Below are 12651 nucleotides of genomic sequence, written 5' to 3'. Positions count from 1 at the left end.
TTTGAACTCCACTCTTCACTCTGTTCACTTTGGTATATATAACCCTATATCTAACTCGTTCAGTTTTGGGTGTTACAAACAACCGTTATGTTAAAAAAACTGTAATTCTCTCTTTAGCAACTTTGTTGTGAGAGTATAAAAAGGCATGTCTAAGTAACACTTAGTTTATACATAAAAATTGATCAACTGAATATTTGACCCATATATGTAGTATATCAGGGCTGAGGTAATTCCTGAACCGATTTCACTCATTTTTACCACAAAGGTACACTATATCAAAGACTATACGCTTTAGGTATATGTCAGCTTCTTCTTTTTGACTGGCGTAGACACCGCTTACGCGGTTATAGTCGAGTTCAAAACAGCGCGCCACGTATCCCTCCTTCTGGCAGTTTGGCGCCAATTGGTTATACCAAGCAAAGCCAGGCCCCTCTCCACCTGGTCCTTCCATCGGAGTGGAGGTCTCCCTCTTCCTCGGCTTCCACCAGCGGGTACTGCATCGAATACTTTTAGAGCTGGAGCACTTTCATCTATTCGAACAAAATGACCTAGCCAGCGTAGCCGCTGTCGCTGGACTACGGTAATTGGCGCAAATTGTGGGGTCTCCCTTTTTGTGTATTGGGCAGAGTACACTGAGATTCCAATCGTCGGGCATGCTTTCTTCCGACCATATTCTGCAAAGAAGCTGATGCAAGCACCTTATCAGCTCTTCGCCGCCACATTTGAATAGCTTGGCCGGTAATCCATCGGCCCCCGCCGCCTTATTGTTCTTCAAGCGGGAAATTGCTATTCGAATTTCTTCACGGTCGGGCATTGGAACATCTGCTCCATCGTCGTCGATTGGGGATCGGGTTCGCCATCTCCTGGTGTTGTACTTTCACTGCCATTCAGCAGGATGGAGAAGTGTTCCCTCCACAAACTCAGTATACTCTGGTCAACAATTACTAGATCACCTCTGGGGGTCCTACAGGAGTGTGCTCCGGTCTTGAAACATTCAGTTAGTCGCCGGATCTTTTCGTAAAATTTTCGAGCATTACCTCTGTCGGCCAGCTTGTCAAGGTCTTCATACTCACGCATTTCGGCCTCTTTCTTTTTTTGTCTGCAAATGCGTCTCGCTTCCCTTTTCAGCTCTCGGTATCTTTCCCATCCCGCTCGTGTTGCGGTCGATCGCAACATTGCGAGGTAGGCAGTCTGTTTTCTCTCCACTGCGAGACGACAATCCTCATCATACCAGCTGTTTTTCTGACTTTTTCGAAAACCAATGGTTTCGGTTGCAGCTGTACGTAAGCTGTATAAGTATGCCGTCCCGGCTCTCTTATACCGAGATGCTGATGAGTGCTCTCAGGGAGCAGGAGTGCAAGTCGAGTAGAAAGTCGTTCGGCTGTCGGTTGTGATTGCAGCTTCTCGATGTCGAACCTTTCTTGTGTCTGTTGACGTGTGAGCTTTTCTACACAGAGGCGGGTGCGTATCTTAGCTGCTACAAGATAGTGGTCCGAGTCGATGTTGGGACCACGAAGCGTACGTATATCAAAAACACTGGAGACATGACGTCCATTTATCACAACATGATTGATCTGGTTGCGAGTGATTCGATCCGGGGACAGCCAAGTAGCTTGATGGATTTTCTTATGCTGGAATCTAGTACTACAGACGACCATATTTCGGCCCCGGCGAAGTCGATCAGCCTCAGACCGTTTGGTGATGTTTCGTCATGGAGGCTTTATTTTCCGACTGTTGTGCCAAAGACACCTTCTTTACCCACCCTAGCGTTGAAATTGCCAAGCACAATTTTGACATCGTGGTGGGGGCAGCGCTCATAGGTACGTTCTACGCGCTCATAGAAGGTATCTTTGATCACTTCGTCCTTCTCTTCCGTCGGGGCGTGGGAGCAAATCAGCGATATATTGAAGAACCTCGCTTTGATGCGGATTGTGGCTAGATGTTCATCCACCGGAATGAATGCCAGGACTTGACGACGGATTCTCTCTCCCACCACGAATCCCAAACCGAATTTGCGCTCCTTTATATAGCCGTTGTAGTAGATGTCACATGGACCCACCTTCTTCCGTCCTTGTCCCGTCCATCGCATTTCTTGGATTGCGGTGATGTCAGCCTTTACTCTTACGAGGACATCAACCAGCTGGGCAGAGGCACCTTCCCAATTAAGGGTCCGGACATTCCAGGTGCATGCCCTTAATTCGTAGTCCTTTAAACGTTTGCAGTGGTCGTCATCAAAATTGGAGTCTCTCATCCGAGGCTGTTTCTTTCTTTTCATTGGGGGGTGTTTTTATGTGGTGGGTCCCAAACCCTACGCACAACCGCAAAAGCGGGTTTCGCCTTCTCACTTTAGCCCGCCTCCAAACGGATGTCTGTTGGCTACCCAGAGGATACTTGGTCTAACACCGGAAGTTGTGAGCTGCTTGGGCCACATGTAAAAGAATCGTTCCTGGACACTCCCAAGTGAATAACAGTCAGAACTTTCCTCACTTACGTGAACTTCTACATATGACTCCATCGTCCAATGGGAGCTAGGGGAAGTTATAACCCGATTTTAACCATGTTCGATATCCGGACCCTTGAAAAGTTATAGTCCGATTTCGACAAATTCCATAAGTGATGCCAGATCTCAAATACAGTATTTATGCAAAGCTTTACTCCGCTATTTTCATTCCGCATTCATCTCATGTATATAATTAGGTTAGGCATAAGCAGTAATAAAGATAAAAGTCATAAATGAAAATGTTAAAAAAATACGATTGTTGTGAACACCTCATTATAATTTTGTTGTGATAATTCTAAGACAGAAGCTGATTAAGTAAAAACATCAATATACAACGAACAGAATACAAAACGCTCTGAGTTGTAATTGTGTAAATTTGTTTTGTAAGAAATCCCACAACAATTTTTTTAAACCATTTGTGAGTACCCCAATTATAAAGTGAAGGAATGAGAAGGAATTCAAAATTGAGTAATATGGGAAGTAGGCTTGGTTGTGAACCGATTTCGCCCGTACATCTGTGTCATTAGCCCCATTTTCAAAAATATAATTAGGATGCCATGAAAACTAGTAGCAACTTTAGTTGTTTACGAGATTTGCAAAAAAAAACTTAATTGAGTTAGGAAAAACACTAGAAACCTTTAATTTCATGGTAAAGATTGTACACTTATGAGTCAAAAACCATATCTCCGAAAATACTCGACCAATGACAAATGAAATTCGGTTCTTAACATTTTCCTGGCATCCCAATGACATGTTTTGAAAATGGGTCCACAACTACGCCTTCTTTCCATATATCACAACTTTGAAGTCGATCTGAATCGTTTACTTTACAATATTCAAATTAAGCACTAGTGAAGATATCGGATCATAACTTTGCACAAATACTGCATTTATAGTGTGACATCGCCCTTCTAAAAATCGTCGAAATAAGACCATAAGTTTTCAGGGCACCATGTATCGAAAATGATGACCTCAGTACTTCTAATAAAATGTTTAACGAAAATATAGGTAAGGCTTTCAGATATTTGAAGAATTTCAGAGGGACTCTTTTTCTTCTAATAGTGTTTTTACGTGGCAAAAATGAATTTGATTTTAGAATTTTGAAAAACGTTTTCGTTCTCGTTTTCATTCCGATACATGATTCAATTATAAAAGGTTTGGTAAGTAAGCAGCTTTCTCTCTCTTTTTTGACACCACTTCTGGTTTAGCAAAAAAAATAATGTTTTTTGTGAAATCTATCCAAATAATTGTTCAAAAATTTGTAAATAGTAGCAGATATTTACCAATACAATGCAATCTTTTTCATTTTTATATGTTTTTTCGAATATTTATTTGTTGACATTTTAATTTTATATTGCAGAAATTTATGTAAAATGTTCGACTGCATTTTTAATGTGAAAACCGCATAACCGCTTCGTTTTTATAATTATCGTTTATTTACATATATCGACGCGATGATCGCTTCATTTATTGGATTTCAGTTATTGTGTGTTTGAACAAAAACTGAAACCGTCGATGGTCAAAACAGCACTATTTCAAGGTATAAGCTATACCGAAGTTTACAGGATTGGGGTCCGATATTTCGTCTCAAAAGGTCTGAACTCATAACAAAATGCAGCAAGGAGAGAAATGAAGTTATAAGAAAATTTATTTGTCTGCCACGGTTTGAAGAACGAATGTGCAGACATTTTATTGCAAGAACTTTCTTTGGAATAGAGTTAAATGAACTCCAGTTATATTACATTTGTGTTGCTTAACTACAGTGTAAACCTTATATTAAATACATAGTTTTCATTGTAATTGACAGAAGAGCGGCACTCATATTGGTATATAAAATTTGAAAAGTGGGTCAAAAACCATATCACCGTAACTACTCTACCAATTTCTATGAAATTCGGTTCATAATATCTTCCTGGTATCCCAATGATATGTTATGAAAATATTGCAATTCGGTTCACAACCACGCCTACTTCCTATATACCAGAACTGAGAAGACTATATGAATCGTTTACTTTACAATATATAAAGTAGAGTGAAGATATCGGAACTTGTGTTCGCACAAATACTGCAAAATGTGTGTCATCGCCCTTCCAAAAATCGTCGAAATCGGACTCATATATCGAACATGAGGACCTCAGACCATCGAATAAATTGTTTACCGAAAATATAAGTAAGTCTCTCAGATATTTTGAAGAAATTTAGACGGAATATTATTCTTCTAATAATATGTCTCCGTGCTAAAAATGAGTGATATTAGGTCATAACTTCCCATAGCTCCCTTATACCTAATAACAGAGTTTTCAAATAATGACTACTATGAGAGTCAAATTGTGTGTTATGTTAATAAAATTAAATAAATAAATTGCGAGATTATAAAATGTTCGATTACACCTGAAATTAGCCTTTCTTTACTTGTTTTAAATACAGTATTTAAATTCGAAGAATACTTCACAAAAATATTTTGGTTAATTCGCAAACAACTGACTACTACATACATACATATATCCACATACAAAGCATAGCTATTTGATTTGACCACCTCAGTCATCGTTTAACTCAATTGCCATCCACAAGGAAGCCTAAATGAAGTTGTTAACATGTGAGAAGTAAACAAATACATGAACGAAACTATTGTCAGAAGCGAGCGATACATTGCTACAATGCTGATGTACATTAACATTGCTCAATAGACAACAAGTAAAGATGGATGTTTGTAAAGAACCGAACAATTTATACTATCGCAATTTACAAGGCTTAAAGGACATATTTCCAAGTGTTGGTGAAACTTTATATTAAAACTGTTGCACATAAATTCATGAATAGATTGCAGTCATATATGATATAATCGGTCCTATTCCCGTTGTCGTTATCGTTTTAATACGAAATAAGAACATCTATTGGCATTCCTGTTGGCGTTATAGACATTTATCGAAAATAAATTGAGATTCTCCAATTGAAACGAGTGAAGCTACGACATAGGAACAGTCGTTCTTTGCCGTTGCTTTAATTGAGAACGACATAGAAACGACGCGGTTGTTTGAAGGAATATTTAAAGTGAAGATGAAAATTCCAAATCAGAAACAGTTCGAAATTTAATTTTTTTCCGGAAATGGAAAAATATCGTGCATATGTCAAAGGTTTTAGAAGAGGGATAAAACCTTTAAATTTCGATTTTTTTGGAGGGATATTTCCAAAAACTAAATCCATTCGAACCGCCATCTCGCGTCGGAGATGGTTGACATTAACAAAATTGCACTTTTATACTCTCGCAACAAATGTTGCTAAAGAGAGTATTATAGTTTTGTCCACATAACGGTTGTTTGTAAGTCCTAAAACTAAACGGGTTAGATATAGGGTTATATATACCAAAGTGATCAGGGTGACGAATAAAGTTGAAATCCGGATGTCTGTCTGTCCGTCCGTCTGTCCGTCCGTGCAAGCTGTAACTTGAGTAAAAATTGAGATATCTTAATGAAACTTGGAACACGTATTCCTTGGCACCATAAGATGGTTAAGTTCGCGGAATCGGACCATTGCCACGCCCACAAAATGGCGATAACCAAAAACACATAAAGACCTATAACTAAGCCATAAATAAAGTTATGAAGATAAAATTTGGAACATAGGATCGCATTAGAGAGGGGCACATTCAAATGTAATTTTTTTTGGAAAAGTGGGTGTGACCCCGCCCCCAAATATGTTTTTTGTATATATCTTGCAAACCAATAAAGCTATATAAACCAAACTCTGGTTCTCTGCAGTCGTTTCTTTTAGCCGTTTCCTTATACAGTCCAAAAATGAAAGAAATCGAATAATAACCACGCCCACCTCCCATACAAAGGTTAGGTTGAAAAAGACTAAAAGTGCGTTAACTCACTAAGGAGAAACGTCAGAAACACCAAATTTTAAATAAGAAATGGCAGAGGGAAGCTGCACTGAGATTTTTTTACAAAATGGAAAATGGGCGTGGCGTCGCCCACTTATGGGTCAAAAACCATATCTCAGGAACTACTCGACCGATTTCAATGAAACTTGGTTTATAATAGTTTCCTTACATCCTAATGATATGTTGTGAAAATAGGCAAAATCGCTTCACAACCACGCCTACTTCCTATATACCAGAACTTTGAAGACAATCTGACTCGTTTACTTTACAATATATAAAGTAAGTACTAGTGAAGATATCGGTGCAGAACTTTGCACAAATACTATGTTTTTGGTGTGGCAGCCCCATTCTAAAAATCGCCGAAATCGGACCATAGGTTTTTAAGGCCGCATATATCGAACACGAGGACCTCGGTGCTTCTAACCTAATATTATGGATTCCAACTTTCAATGAACTTTATACAATATATATGACGAATATGTGGGTCAAATTGTGTATTATATAATATATATAAAGTTAAATAAATAAATTGCGAGAGTATAAAATGTTCGGTTACACCCGAACTTAGCCCTTCCTTACTTGTTTTTCTTAGGTTAGGTTAGGTTAGGTTAGTCTGGTAGGCCTGCAGGCCACGCATAGACCAGTTATGGTGCTTTGCGATACCAGAATGGGGCGCCTTTACGTGTTCCCTGAGTAGTAGTCATCGTTCAGGATGCCTGCGCCTGTCGTGAATTTTAATAGTTTATGAGGCTTCACTGACGATAACTCCTCTAGCTTATCGTACTGTGGGGCCCCTAAGTACCTAAAACGCTGTCTCGCTAACGCAGGACAAACGCACAAGAGATGCTCCACTGTTTCCTTGGTGCCCTGCTCTTTACATTTTCTGCATTCCTCCCGATCTAACAGCCCCATTTTATAGGCATGCGCCGCTATAAGGCTGTGACCGGTAAGAATGCCAACCATGGTCCTACAGCCCTTTCTATCGAGCTCCAGTAGGAACCTTGTATATTTTTGATCTACCGCTTTGCACATGGCCTTTGCAGTTTTACACCCCGGTAGATTCTTCCAGCGAGATATGATTCTTCTTGCCATGCACCTGTCTATGTCATCGTATAGAATGTGCATGGGTTTAGCGATGTTGATCATGTTTCTGGGTGACAGCTGTACACCACTCTTGGCAATCCCGTCTACGATTTCGTTGCCCTCAATGCCTTGTAGCCTCATATTTCTGGCGACCCTCACCACTGCTGCCCTGCTGCTCAGGACACTTTTGGCCGATATTCGACACGATGTTACTGCCTTGATTGCCGCTTGGCTGTCTACGTAGATGTTAATTTTAGAGTATTGGCTTTGTGCGCTGGAGGCTAGCTCTGCTGCCTTCCCAATAGCAAAGACCTCTGCTTGAAATATACTGCAGTGGTTCGGCAGTTTGAACGGTTGTCTTATGCCTAATTCCGGACAGTATATTCCTGCACCTACTCCCTCACCCATTTTAGAGCCATCCGTATAGATATTTAAGGTGTTGCGTGTAGTTACGGTGCCCTTGCGCCAACCATCCTTTTCCATGTTTACCATGAAACCTCTTTCCCAGTTGTAGAATGGCAAAGAGATCTATAGGTGGTAGGTTTAATATTCGTTCTAGAGCAGCCGTTGGGGTGGTTCTTAGGGCCCCCGTTATACATAGCGCTGCAAGCCGCTAAACCTTTTCCATCGGCTTCCGATACGTAGATTTCCTGGTACCCGTTCACCATACCAGAACCCCGTAGAGCAGAATTGGTCTCACTATTGCTGTGTAGCACCAGTGCATGAGAGTGGGAGAAAGCCCCAGGTAGTGCCAAACATCTTCCTGCATGCATACAGAGCATTACTGGCTTTCCTCACTCTTTCTTCCACATTGTACTTCCACAGAAGTTTGGTGTCCAAGACTACCCCTAGGTATTTGGTACGGTCCTTGAGCGGGAGCTCGGTCCCATTTAGCGAAGGGGGCCTCCATGCAGGTATTTTGTACCTTCTAGTAAACACCAGAAGGTCTGTCTTTTCCGCATTGAGCCCCAGTCCCGCTTGCGTTGCCCAGTTATTGACAGTGCTGAGAGTGCTGGTCATTATACTGCTGACAGTGTGCAGACATTTTCCCGTTATTAAGATGGCGATGTCATCCGCATACGCTGTTATCTTGGGAGCTTTGTTTTCAAACTGTTTTAGTAAGTTGTTTACCACTAATGTCCATAAGAGTGGAGATAGCACTCCGCCTTGCGGAGTACCTCTACAGACTTCCTTGGTCACACTGGCATCATTCCATTCTGCTTTTATCTTTCTAGCAGGGACCGTGACTCTTATGACTTTTATCAAAAAAATCAAAAAGTAAGAGTTATTTTTGATTTTTATATATTTAGATCAAAAATAAAAATTATTTTTGATTTTTATATATTTAGATCAAAAATAAAAGTTATTTTTGATTTTTATTTTTTTAGATCAAAAAATAAGAATTATTTTTGATTTTTATATTTTTAAATCAATAATAAAAATCAATTCAAATTTTTATTTATTTATTTATGCCGTATGTATTACAATATGCTGCATGATTCCAATTTTTATATATGAATATATGCGTTCTATCCATTATCAAGTTCAGGGGCATAACAATTTGTTGTTATTATAACCGTACACCTTAGTTTTTCTTTAAAGCTTAACAGAGATTAAGAAACATATTATGTCACAAATTTTGAATTGATTTTTATTATTGATTTAAAAATATAAAAATCAAAAATAATTCTTATTTTTTGATCTAAAAAAATAAAAATCAAAAATAACTTTTATTTTTGATCTAAATATATAAAAATCAAAATTTAAAAATCATACAATATTTCGCATATAGTTCACCTAAAAATCATGATGGTGTAATCAAACTTTTCTACGATGTTCCTTTATGTATGACTTTTTTGATTAAAAATTGTAAAATAACTCTTATTTTCGGTCCCTGCTTTCTAGACATCAAGAGGTTTTTCACCCATCTTTGTATGACAGGCTTAATACCCATTGACTCAATACTTCGCAGTATGGATTCCGTAGACACATTATTGAATGCTCCCAGAGCATATTCCTTGTATTCTAGAGCTTTTTCAATGTTATATACCAATGAATGGAGTGCAGTCTCCACGGATCTGCCTTTGTATACGCATGTTGCGATTTGGACAAGCTGCCAGGAGGTGCTGTGTCTCTTATATGTGCATCTAGTATTTTCTCCAGCGCCTTCAGAAGGAAAGAGGTAAGACTTATGGGCCTGAACTCTTTCGAGTAGGTTAGATTGTTTTTACCTGCCTTCGGTATGAAAACCACCCTAGCCTCTCTCACAGCCAAACCTTAAACATCCTCTGAATATCATTCGCAACCACGGCACGACCATCTGCATTGCGTTCTTTAGCATAGCTGGAAAGATGCCATCCGTACCGGGAGATTTGTAAGAGTCGAAGGAGCGGATTGCCCATTCTATTTTATCCTCCGTGATTATACACTCGGACAGGATAACAGCAGTATTTCCTTCGTGTGGAGTGTTAACCGGGTTCTTGCATCCCGGAAAGTGTGCGCTAACTAGAACCTCTAAGGAGTCCCTGCAATTCTCCGTCCACTCTCCGTTGTTTCTGCGAACCAGGCCTGGCGAGGGGGGGCGTTTAGATAACAGTTTTCTAAGTCTTGCCACCTCATTTGTTCTTTCAAAGCTGCTACAAAAGTTTTTCCAGGACTGTCGTTTGCTCCTGCGCATTAACTTTTTTTGGTCTCTTAACAGATCCTTATATTCCAACATTCCTCGCTCTCCGCTAGCTTGGCCAAGTTGAAGATTTTCCTTACACTGCGTCTACACGATTCGAGCTCCTTGTTCCACCAAGGGGGTCTCGTTTTGCGTTTGGGCCGCAGCATAGGACAAGCGGACTGATAAGCCTTAGTAAGAGTGCTACAGAAGAGATTCACACCTTCCTCTAACTCTTGTGGAGAGTTGAACACGCACGGTCTAAGTCTTTTACCAAACAGTATTTGTCGGTAACGTACCCAGTTTGTAATTTTGGAGTTTCTTTTAGCCTCAAGTCTAGCTTTAACCCCCTTTCTAATAGAGAAATGTATGTATCTATGGTCAGAGAATGACGGTGTACTTAGCACCCTCCAGTTCTCAACCGTTGTACCACCACTGGTATAAAGTGTAAAGTCTAGGACGTTTTTCGAGGTTGGTCCTATATACGTAGGTTCCTCCCCCCGGTTTGCTATCACTAGACTACTCATTAATATAAAGTTTAATAGGGACTCACCTCTTGCATTGATATCCCGGCTTCCCCAAATCGTGTGGTGCGCGTTAGCGTCAGCCCCAACTACCAGCGACTGTTTCCTTCTGCTGGATGTAGCCACCAGCCTCTGGAGTTCTGCAGTCGGTGCCTCGCCGTCATGTGGCAGGTAACAGGATGCAAGGAGTATGAGCTCATCCCTGCAATCCTTTACCGCCACCACCGTCAGGTCATCTGTGGAGAGATTTAAGTTAACATGGGAATACATCTTTTTGCTTACCAGTACCGCCGTTCTTACCTTGTTAGTGACGCTCGGGGTATATGTTGTGTAGTTAGGTGACTTTAGTCCAGCGACCATGTTACCCGATGCTATCCATGGTTCCTGGAGTAAAGCCACGTCGTAGCCGCCCTTCTCTAGATTGAGAAGGAGTTCGGCAGATGCAATCTTACTTTTGTGGAGGTTCACCTGAAGTACCGTCAGCTCCTGGTTCATTAACCTTAGAGTACTGATCAGGTGACCCCTCCACCTCCTGCAAGACTAATGAAGTCGCCATTATCTCTTCAATTCCGAGATCTTTTTCGACTTCACCCGTCTCCAGTGTGTTTACGTTGCCATCCGCAGGGTGGCGCTTTTTGAGACGAAGGAATACGCTTCCAACTCCCCACGCCATCTTCCCGAATCTGGCATATAAAATGTCGTCAGCCGCCTTATTGATTTGGAGTATATAGCTCTGGCCTCCATCTGCGTTTGCAGTTTTAGCTACGCTCACTACTCTCCAATCACTGGTCGGCACGTCCGGGTTTTGTCGTTGTAGCAGTCGAAGTGCATGTTCCGGGTCTACCACGCGAGGTATCACCACCTTCGCTTTGGGAACCGACGGAATGCTGCTCCGATCCACAACCTCGAGTTTCGCGTCCTTCCACAGGTTTGGAAGCGTTCTCACTGCTTCCTTCACCCATGTCAGCGACGGGTCGTCCTTACATTTAAGGATTTTGACGCCACCAAGCCACCCCGCTCCATCAAACGTTGGCATTGGCTTCTAGCTTCTAGTAGCTTCATTTCGACTACTTTCCACCGCTCCTGCGACATCTGTCCCAGCGGGTTACTGCGGTCAATGAGAGCCACGATCAAGTGTCGCTTTGCCACCTCATTAGCTGCCGCCGCTGCTCTGGACGTTGTCGGCTTGTCGTCCGCTCGCTTGACTTTTGGCTTCTCAGCCTCGTCTTTTGTCTTTCTTTTCTTTGTTGGCGCTTTCGGTTCGCTCTCTGTCGACCGTTGCCTCTTCTCAGCAATATGCCCCTCGATACGGTTAGCAAATGCTGAGTTCGAGGCACTGCACCAACTACGTGAGGCAAAGTGCGCTCGTCCGCTTTTCACATCCTCTCTGGCCCAAGCCAACCGTTTCATCTCCTCTTCACTCAGGTTGGACTTGCCTTCGAGTCGGTTACAAATGCTGACCGCCGCCTTGTACCTCGATTTGGCTTTCAACCCCTCCTTGCTGGGCTTCTTCCGGGGCCCTCTCTTGTTGCCAGAGTTGGAACCCTCGGTCGAATCCTGCGGAGAGCGAAGAAGCTCTTCTTCTTTGTCCGTATTTATGCTCACAGCGCTTTCTGGGTCCGAATCTTCATGGATTGCGGAACCCGCGCGCTGCAGAGCTGATCTGGCAGTAGCATTACAACCACCGCAACTTGCTCCCGTTGCAGTGGAGGTGTGGCCGCTGGCGACACAGCTTGAAAAGTCGCTGTTCCCGCCGGTGGTAGCAGCCTCGTCTCCCACCGACGTTTGGGCTGATATCCCAGCCCGCAGTTCTTCCTTTTTTTTCTTAAAAAAGTGAATTTTTTTTTCAAACATCGAAAAAATTTGTAATTTTATAACTTCTTCGGTATTTGTTTAGTTCATAAAGAAAAGAAACTTATAAAAATAAAAAAAAAATTGGTTCGACTGTTTGAGATGCATTATAAGTGCAGACTCCAGGCGCTCCAGAAAAATACTA

The sequence above is a fragment of the Zeugodacus cucurbitae genome, chromosome 4 (genome assembly GCF_028554725.1).
Source record: "Zeugodacus cucurbitae isolate PBARC_wt_2022May chromosome 4, idZeuCucr1.2, whole genome shotgun sequence".
NCBI classification, from domain to species: domain Eukaryota; kingdom Metazoa; phylum Arthropoda; class Insecta; order Diptera; family Tephritidae; genus Zeugodacus; species Zeugodacus cucurbitae.
Note: the sequence above shows the minus strand (reverse complement) of the source record.